A 10,266-nucleotide genomic window follows, 5' to 3' on the forward strand; every position below is an offset into this window, starting at 1 on the left:
TTCTGGTCTCATTTCCTGTTTCAGGTCTTAGTCACTTTACAACATGGTATTTGGGCCAATTAGAGCTGAATCAGGCAATGGAAACAACCTTTTTTGGTGAGGCTTTCTGTGGGAAACAGAACTGGGAGAAGCAGCTGGTGAATGTCACATTAGGTCAACTGTGATGGACAGACAACATGGAACACCCTCTATGGGCCCTGCGCTATCCACCCCGGGCAGTGGGCAGTGATGCAGGTGTGACTGAGGCTGCTCTTGTAAGTCGTGACTACTGAACACTGCTACTGTTTTGATGAAAAGAGCCCTGTTAATCTGCATATTAACAAAAAAACAAAGACAGTCAAATTACTTCTTAGAAGAAGCAAGAAAGACATTTTCCCCTTGAAACTCTGCAAGCTACATCTCTGATGGAAACCCTCCCCACCCAACACACAGACACACACACACACACACACTAATAAAAATGGAAAAACCAAGCAAAAAAAATCCCTCCATCAGAGTCTGTGGCTTGCTTTCCTTTACTCCTTGCTACACATGAGTATGTGAAAGTGCACCACACTCAGATGTGCAGCCTGATCGAGTGATAATCTCCTATAATGTGCCTCTATTTAAAGCCACAAACAGATGGAGGGTTTATGAGCAAGGCTGGTAAAAGTAAAAGCAAATGATTGTAATAGTTGTACTTTTAATAGGATTCCCCACAATCTAAAACATTATTCCTCAAGGAACAAATTGTTCTGTAAAATTATGTTCCTTAGGAAGAAGGCAGTCCGCCCTGAGTTTGCTGAGGCAACAGAAGACTCCAGGATGGAGGTTGCTTTCAAGTCAGATCAGCATCCTGGGAGAGAGGACTCAGGGACACCATGGTCCCCAAAGAAAACGCTCGGTGGAACAGGGTAAAAAGCAGAAAGACCAAGTGTAGAAAAAAAGCATATGAAAGATATATGAGTTTTGATTGAACTTATTACCTTCTAATCCTCTACTTTGTAAAACAAGGTTTGAGAAATTTCTATGGAGTTAAGATAAGCACACAACATGGCTTCCTTCTCTACCAGTGCAGACCAATAACTCCAGGCCAGCAAATCTTGCTTAACAAACAGTGGAATCGCCAATGACCCAACATGAATTCATTACCATATTCCCTTTTTAAGAGAAACAAAACTCACTATAATCCTATTATTAAGATGAATATACTGTAGTGATGGCTTTGCGTAAGTTATAATTAAAGCTAATCTTAATTAAAGTTATTACACCATTTTGGAAGAACATAAACAACCCAAAGAGAGGGAAACAATGTGGTCAATAACTCACTCCAAAAATATTTTTTGCCTCCAAAGCTCTCACTGAGGGAGACATTCCTGCGTATGATACAAATGGTTCTGACATTAAGAAAAGTAAACAAGTGAGAAAAATAAAGATGGAAAAATTCTGTGGTCAGTTCACAAGTGCTTTTTTATTGTTTGAGGCAGGGTTAAAGCCTTTTATAAAGACAAGGATATATGTGCCGCGAGATTGGATATGACATGGGACTCGTCTAGCTGCCCTTGCGCAGAACTCTGGCTGCCCATAATATGCCAAGGACAAAACAAAGAACTAGGGTGGGACCCAATGCAGCTAATTTAAAGCATTATCCCAATGCTGTTTTATAGATCAAAAACAAAAAAAAAGGTACTTGACTCTGGTTATTCATGGATTTGAGAAATAAAGGCAGACATTCAATATCCTCCCTTAATGGTCTTGAGGATTTTAAGCTAAATATCTGATGATCAAAGGTTACATAATCTACAAGAGGGACTCCGGCCAGGCCCCATGCAAGTCATCCAAGGACTGTGTTGACTCAGTACCTGAGTCCATGTAAATGGGCTAGAACTGAGAAAGCAGGTTCTTCTTGGGTGTTTCAGGGATCCTGACTCCCCAAACAGTTTAACAATAGCAACTCTAGTTATTTGGTACCTATAACTAGATGGATTCTCTTTCAGGTTTTTCTGTCCTCAAACTAAACAAAACTGGGAGATACAATGGACACCAGGTCTAAATAGAAGCAAAAATAAATGTTGTCATGTCAGAAGCAACCAACCTTTCCAGTATCTTCCAGAACGATTTTACTGCTGTACTAATATATTAAATGACACTAAAGTCCCCCAAACAGTCTTATCATGCTTATTTTCCTTGAAACATTGGTGCTGGAATATGGTCCAAGATACACCAGCTATGGATTTAATTTCTGAGAGGTCCTGAGAAAGATACCAAATTGAAAGGATTTGTGGCATCCATTAAAACTTGGTTTGGTTTGGTAGACATTTTCTATAGTCTTCCCTTCTCTCTTTTCTTCTGATGCACCACTTTCTTTTATCATCTTGCTACCTTGAAATAGCACCCAAAGGAGCAAGCTAGCTCCAAACACAACTATGGCCATAGATATAGCAGGAGGTACGTGTGGTTAGAAATGAATGAGTGAATGAATGAAGGAAGGAAGGAAGGAATGAGTGAGTGAATGAATGAATGAATGAATGAAAAATATTAAAAGTCCCTGATATACCCAGAACCTGGTGCTGGAAAAGATGCCTGACACTGCCAAGTATTCAAGGCAAGACATGGATTTAGAACAGAACAAGGTCAATTCCATGCTTTTGTAGTCAGGGATTTAGGGAAAGCTAGTTACTCCAATTCAGAATGTGTGACAACATGAAACTGTCCATACATGAATGGCCTGGTTGAGAATGTACACCTCCTGCTCTCTGAAAAACTGCAAACCTGTGATAAAGATACTAAAGAATGGGGAGGGGCATGCAGAATATGAGATAAATACTTACAAGGAATAAAAGAGAGTGGGCTTCCTCAAAATGGCAACTATTTCACTAAAAAGAAACCCCCAGGACAATGGTATGAGAGGGATCTCTACTCAGGAGGCAAGCTGAAGACAGTCTCTCTCACTTGATTACAGCCACCGAGCATGCTCACGGAGGCCCCAGGTGTGACCTCTGCTCCCCCATGAGCCCCGGAGGGCCAGGCAATCTATCATGGTGTTCCTCCTGTCAGCCCTGGTGCTTGGCCGCTGCTGTCTGTCACCGTGGTGGATGAGACCTGCTTAAGGGCAATCATGTCAATCTCTATGTGACCACTCAGTCTAAGGCAGAAAGATGATGTTGACAGGCCTGGCGAAGTCAGCAGAAGGTACCAAAAGCCGAAATGGTAGCCTTCCCACAGAGATGCCGTGTGGGCATTATCTTTTTTCTTCTGCTTTTTCTTTATTTCTGCTTTCCCTTTTTACTTACTGGCAAATCCTCATGACATGGGCTAAAGCATACAGAACTTGCCTTCAGAGCTGGTCATCCCGGATAAACCTGTTGCCCTCCGAGTTCTTCCCATAGTAAACATAGCGACACTTACCCAGGACACCTGCAAAGAGAAGGAGACATGTCGTTACAAACCACAGTCCAGCAGGAACCGAATAGGTGCTGCAAAGCAGAACACAACGCAGTCCAGATCCCACGGGTGGCAGCAGAAGGAGTAAGTCCCACAGGGAAGGAACCTCCCTTCTTGCCCTCACCGTTGACATTCAAACGAAATGTCAGCAGAGCACAGGCGCCCAGAATATCGTGGTTTCCCCCATGATGTCTCTTCCACATTTTAGAGACATTTCTAGTTTGGCCAATTACTCCTCAAAAGAAAGCATAACCCTCTCCTCTCTCCAGGTTCCCTTAGCAGTTTCTAAAAATGGAAAATTAAGAATTTAAAGATGGGCCCAGTCCAGGCAAAAGATGTGGCACAGTCTTCCCTGAGTGTGACTGTTTTCAGTCCTCTGTTATGAGTCAATATTAGGACCTTCCAGTTCCCAGGAGGCATCGAGCACTTAAGGGGATGATTAAGGAAGAGGGTGGTGCTGACGACATGCCACATGGAAAGTCACAAGAGCCTGGACATTAAGGGATCCTTCTCACAGGCTGAACTGTAGTCTCAGGTAGGAATATATTTGATTTTCTTTTTTTAAAAAATATATTTTTTATTGATTTCAGAGAGGAAGGGAGAGGGAGAGAGAGAGAAACATCAATGATGAGAGAGAATCATTGATCGACTGCCTCCTGCACACCCCACACTGGGGTTTGAGCTTGAAACCCCGGCATGTTCCCTTGACCAGAATCAAACCTGGGGCCCTTCAGTCCTCAGGCCAACGCTCTACCCACTGAGCCAAACCAGCTAGGCATGATTTTCAGTTTCAGTTTTATTTTAAGTAATTGTATGCTCCATATACAGCTTTCCTTTCACTCAAGGAAGTGATGGGAGGATTTAACTATGAAAAACACCTTTAGAATAAGTTCAAACCTTTTAATCAATTCAATATTCATTTTAAATATCCATAAGAAATCACCTACCATAGTTATTATAAAAGCTTTGTAGGATTATTAAGGAAAAATAAGTTTTTCCAAGAAAATATTTAAACTACAATTTGATTTTTGCCACCTTGTTTTTTCTTCTAATTTTAGAAAAAACTTAAAAGTCAGCTCCACAGCTGTCTTGTTACTAATAGCACTTGAGTCTCTGATGTGTGCATAACCAGAAAGAAAAAAACAACAACAAAGAAATGTCCATAAAACATTAATTCATGAGCCACAAATCGGCCTATAAAAATAGCTACCTATATGTATGATTTTCCCATCAGTGTAATAGTAGGAAACCAACAATCACCAGCTATTGTTTATTTGGGATAAATTAGCATTTGAAATTATCCAGGTCCTTCATATCACAAGTTCTAAGTAGTAAATATTTGGTGATTGTATAAGAGATATTTCTCCATTGCAGAACTTTAAACCTTCTTCTTAATTAAGGATTAAAAAATGACTCCGGAACTTTTAAGGACAGGGCAGATGCTCCTAGGTTTGAATGACTTGGGACAAAGCTGGGAATTGCTGGGATCACAGAATCTGAGTTGGTGAGAGCATGATACTCTCCCATGGCCTCCAAACTGGTCTTGGTGATGTTCTCATTCCTTCTACTTTTTACCACATTTCCATGAGCAAGTTTGCTGTGGCCCACACTTCCCCCTTGGCCACACTTTCTCCTCAGCTCCCTATCCCCAGTTTCTGTTTTTGAATTTGGGTCCGGTGCCTGGAAACACTGAGCATGGATCAAACCTCCCCGAATCCTTTCTTTAGGCCCAGATGATTCTTTTAGCTATTGCCATTGAGCTCTTCTCTTTATTGGGCTTAACTGTGTAGCACCTCGGGTGGGACTGACATTGTCCCCAATGCCCAGGCCTGTCTGTGGGCTTGGCTGGTTAGAATCTGTTCCAGGAATAGCATCCCCTACAGGCCTGGGTGGGAGTGTCTCAGATGTTCCTGAAAATCCACAAGGGGCTTCCTTAAGCATAATTGACTCAAATTCACCCATGAAGAATCTGGAAGAATGAGGCGGAGAGATGTTAATATCTCTCTACAGCACCAGGACAGCATGCATTTTTATACAAAAAAAGAAAAATGGATAGGGCTGTCAGATATCATAAAGAGCACAGTCTTGCTCTTGAGTAAAAGAATCCAAGGCAGACACATACACACCACACGCCAGTGGGTGTATCCATTCCCTCCTGCAAACTTCCCAGCACATTCAGATTGGATTTTTTTTCTCTGCCCTCTCCCCATGGTAAACCCCAGCTCCGGATCTGGCCTAGATGAAAACTGGGCCTCAGATGCCATCCAGGAAATAGGCTGTTACTCCTGGAACACGGGCCCTGACGTGGAGGAAAGTGACATGTTCTGAGCCATGTTCCCCGGTCCTTCTCTCTGGTTGGCATTGGGAAAAGTCCTGTTTTAGGGGCTGCTTTGGGCCTGAAAGCAAGTCGGTTTATAGGCATTCTGGTGAGAGAGGCTGCCTGATGAATGCAGGAGACGCAGGGAGGTGTCAGAGCTTGGAAAACGAGGCAAGGACATGAGGTATTAATATTGTCAATGATCTCTTGACGGGAAAACAGATACCACACTCACTGTCAGATTTAAATAGACACCAAGTGCATTAATGACAAAAGGGCAGACTTCAAACAAAGGGGCTGTGTGGCAGGGAGCAGGGCTGGTCTCTGTGCGGGCAATACCCTGATCTGAACAGACACTGTCAGGGCAGGAGACAGGCCCAGGATTGTGTGTGATGACAGAAAACAGAGATGCTGACAGAGATACCAGTGCCATATTATGCCAAGGATAGTCTAACGCTGTCTGCGGCTCTAACAAAAGCTGACATCACTCCCTATCACTGGGGTTTCCTCCACCGGCTCCTGCAGCCTTTCTCCCCAGACGTCTTTACAAAACTCACTGTGGCAGTAAAGGTCCTGGCAGCCCTGTCTGTGAGAGCGCTGGGGTCAAGGGGCCTATGGATGACCTCAGTCCATAAATCTGGACTTTGCAGGAGGAGCCCGCTCACCCCCGATACCTTGGCTACTGAGGGTGATCAGAGTGCCAACATGTGAGGAGCTGTCACCTTGAATAACATCCTTAAAGGGAAGCCACTCAGTCTGTGGGCTGCCCCAGGACAGCACAGGGACCATCCAGCAGCCGAAAATTAAATCCAGCTGCCCTGCTGGTGCTCCTCTGGGAAGAGAGGTGGTCTGGCCAGTGACAGTCCAAATCAGGCTGAAATTTTTAAACTTGAACCGCCTACAATTACACAAGTGTCGTCTCCATTGAAACTCCTATCTGACCGAGCTCACAGTTGGGTAGTGATTACCCCCCAAATGGAACTTTTGTGCAAAATAAATTAATAAATGAAATTAACAAGGAAGAAAATAAAGCCACAGCCCCATAGGTGGCCATAGCACTTTATTTATCACGAAGGTTATTTGTAACAGGAGGGTTTGCTCAGAAGTTAAGGCAGGTGGTGGCGTGTGACTCTCTTTCCTGGCCCCTCCCCGCGGCCCCTCCTGTCACGATAACTGCCTTAAACTGTGACAATTACTGAGGGAACACCTTGCTGGCAGAGGCATTTTGCTGGGGAGGCGCGCAGGCTGGGACTCAGTAGGCGGTGGTCTCCCTGTGCATCTCCAATGCATCCACTTGTTTCTATCTCCTCGAACTCCTGTGTCTGGGGACTGGAGGGGGAACAACAGTTAGTGGCATATGAAGTGCTTTACGTTCTCTGGGGAGACATTGATTGGCCATAATAAGTGAAGCAAACTTGCCATGCATCAGGCTGGCCTGTAGCCATAGGCGTGTGGTTCCTTTCTGGGGGCCCTAAAAAAATGACAGTGTGCTGTCCCCTGGGAAATCCTCTCCTGCCAAATGAGAGTCCTAATTTTTCTTAAGTAGCCAGCTCCGCCATCGCCATAACTTCTCACAACTATAATTATGGGGGGAAATGTTTGGGGAAGAATCTGCTTTAAAGAGGTCCTTTATCTTTTAAATGTTTCCCCCTCTGGAATGAATGTTCTAATTATGCAGGTTAAGTTATGACCTTGGAGCTGCCTTTCTCCTTGGCTGCAAGGCTGCGAGGGCAGGAATGGTTCCGGAGACACTGCTGGAGAGAATCCCGAGTGTGCGGGGCAGGGCAGGGGGAGTCCTGGCCCAGGCATGCAGAGTCCAGCAAAGACCCAGGGCTCCCTGGCTTCCCAGAGGGCCTTGCACCTCCAGTTGCTAAGAAGAGGTGGAGGCCATCTACAGTTAGACCCAGCTCTGCCCCAACAGTCATGTGATCATGTCCACCACTCTTTTCTTCATTAGGCTGGTTTCCCCATTTGTAAAGTGAGGGCTAAGGGCCAGATCATCTCTGAGGTTCGTTTTAGCTTGGAAGTAGAAGAATTAATATTTCCCAGTTTCTCCCTTATGAAGATGAGGATGGCAGGGCCGATCTTGCCTGATGTAGCGGGCATATCCAATGGTGAGTTCATCAGAAATTCCATTTGGACTAAATCAGCTCTTGAAACCCATCAGGCCAGAGTCCCATAACGTATAGAAGGGGAGCACTGCTGGATCTCAAAAATCCCAACAAAAGAACACCCACCAACTTTCTGCAGTGCATCTCATGCTCTGAAGTGTTTGCCACTACCTAGCCTGTGTTTTGCTAGCTTTGACTCAAATCTCCTAATTCCATAGTCAACAGAACTAAGACTAAAAATCAGATTTAGTGGTTTATCATGTGCATTTTAGTTGTGACAAAATAATAGTCTTTATTCATCTATATATAAAAAACCCTAAGTGACTGAATGGTCGAACGACCAGTTGACCAGTCGCTATGACACGCACTGACCACCAGGGGGCAGACGCTTAACACAAGAGTTGGGTGCCAGATGCTGGGCTCACTGCTGGCGAGCCTCTCCCGCCTCCGCGGCAGTGCTACTGAGCAGTGGCAGCAGTAGCAGGCGCCTGGCCCCGGCTGCCTGTCACTGGCAGCATTACCATATCCCTTGAAACCAGCAGTCCAACTTCCCCCAAAGGTCTCAGATTGAAAGAGGGCACAGGCCAGGCCGAGGGGCCCCACTGGTGCACGAATACATGAATTGGGCCTCTAGTACAAATATATACACTTATTTGATGATGCAGTATAGGTTGGGTCAATACATATCTATCAGTAAAATAAAATATCAATTTTATTAACCTTATTAATGTTAGCTGTGGTATTCACCATTTTAAATGCTATTCTCACTGATGCTTGTAAGAGTAGCTGTGTAATGACAAGCAAGTTTTACTCTGTTTGTGTGATGGTAGTAGTTATAATCAGCAAGCTCTACAGGGCAAGGGACTGAGGGCTGCTCACAGATGGACTCCTGTTCTTTAATCTGCAAGAGTGAAGGAAGGAGCTAGACTTGTCACGGCCTCTGAAAAAGTGATGACAGTGTTAGGAAGAGGTGGGTGGGTCTATTGGCAGAGAGGGAAGGAGTATCCAGAGAATCTTTCTGTTCCCTTGTAGAACGTCTAGAATAGTAGTCCTCAACCTGTGTTTGGTCATTCCCCATTTAGCATCTCTAAAGTCCAGATGCCCCACCCCTCTGAAATATAATTCTTATTGTTCAAATGTGAACTCCTATTCATGTGGAGGAAGCCATAAATGCCATTACCTTGATCTAAACAAGCTTCCAAAGAACATGTCTTCCATGAAAGAGAGAAATAAAAGAACAAAAGGACAGTTGAAGTACTGAGGAAGAAATCACTAAGAAACTGTTAAAAAATAATAGTAATATGAAGTGATATGAAAAAATAGCAAATAAAGTTTCAAAACATATAATAGAGAACTGAAATGCATAACTATGTCACCATAGATATTTATAGACTGTATATGAGGCCTCTAGAACCATAAGAAATGCAAAAAATTCACTGTTAATAACTCATGCTCGAATTGCCCCTCTTAAAAATCAAATTGCCCCCCCTCCCTGTGGGGCCTGTGCCCACATTGGGAACCACTGTTCTAGAACTATGCTTCCAGGTGACACTGCATATCCCCATTGGGAGTCACCTCTACAAAACTCACTCCTGCCCAATTTCTAATAATACCCAGAGCCTGAAACAGTACTTACACACAGGATGTGTCCAGGGAATATTTGTAGACTAGATACATTAATATCATTAAAATGATCATCCATATACAATATAAACAAAATCCACAATGTTAGGAATTTCAATTGTGGAACATTCATACTTTAATCTCTGGTAGCAGTACAGATGTTTGAAATGCTTTAAAAACGCATCCAGATGAAATGGTTGCTTTACTAAAGAAGGAGGCAAAATAAGAGAAGGCAGCAGCTTCAGTTGCTAAACACGGGTGTTGTTTTTATGCTGGACACTTTTCTCCCAGGAACACGAAGTGATCACTCCGTCCGCTGAAGGAGGGAAGTGCACTGAACGCTATCATCCAGCCCTAAGAGCTGTACACATCGTCCACAGGAAAGGACAGTCCCCGGAAAGCACACTCCTCGCTCTTTGTTGTGTGCAGCTGTGAGTGAGCTGGGGCCTGGGAGGAATAAACACCCATGTTTTACAATCCTGGGAAGCGGCTGGAGCAGTGCCCCGAGGTCAGCCCTGTGATGAGCTATCAGCTCGCTGTGGATACCGCACGGGATTGAGCAGAGCCTGCGGAGTTACAGGCGTCCCACGCACATCCTGCTTCAGTGTGAGCTACTTAAATACTAAGGCAAAATGAAAAGAAGAGAGATGTTGAAAGGCCTTAAAGGAAGGGGCTGCTTGGGAGCAGATTTTGTGCCAGGAGAGCCACGTCCATATTCCATGCCAGGCCCTTCTGGGGATAAAAGGGGGACAGGCTCTCGTCCTGACTTCCCCCCTGCCCCCCTACCCCCAC

General features: G+C 44.4%; 1 long non-coding RNA gene across 1 annotated transcript in view; it reads right to left on the reverse strand.

The window, feature by feature from the left end:
• The window catches only part of LOC102762207, a 210,063-nt gene that overhangs the window by 8,171 nt on the left and 191,626 nt on the right, over positions 1–10,266 (reverse strand). The window contains exon 3 of the long non-coding RNA XR_001515944.1: positions 3,273–3,396. This is a non-coding gene — a long non-coding RNA (uncharacterized LOC102762207). The remainder of the gene's footprint in view (positions 1–3,272; positions 3,397–10,266) is intronic.

The sequence above is a fragment of the Myotis davidii genome, unplaced genomic scaffold (genome assembly GCF_000327345.1).
Source record: "Myotis davidii unplaced genomic scaffold, ASM32734v1 scaffold513, whole genome shotgun sequence".
NCBI classification, from domain to species: domain Eukaryota; kingdom Metazoa; phylum Chordata; class Mammalia; order Chiroptera; family Vespertilionidae; genus Myotis; species Myotis davidii.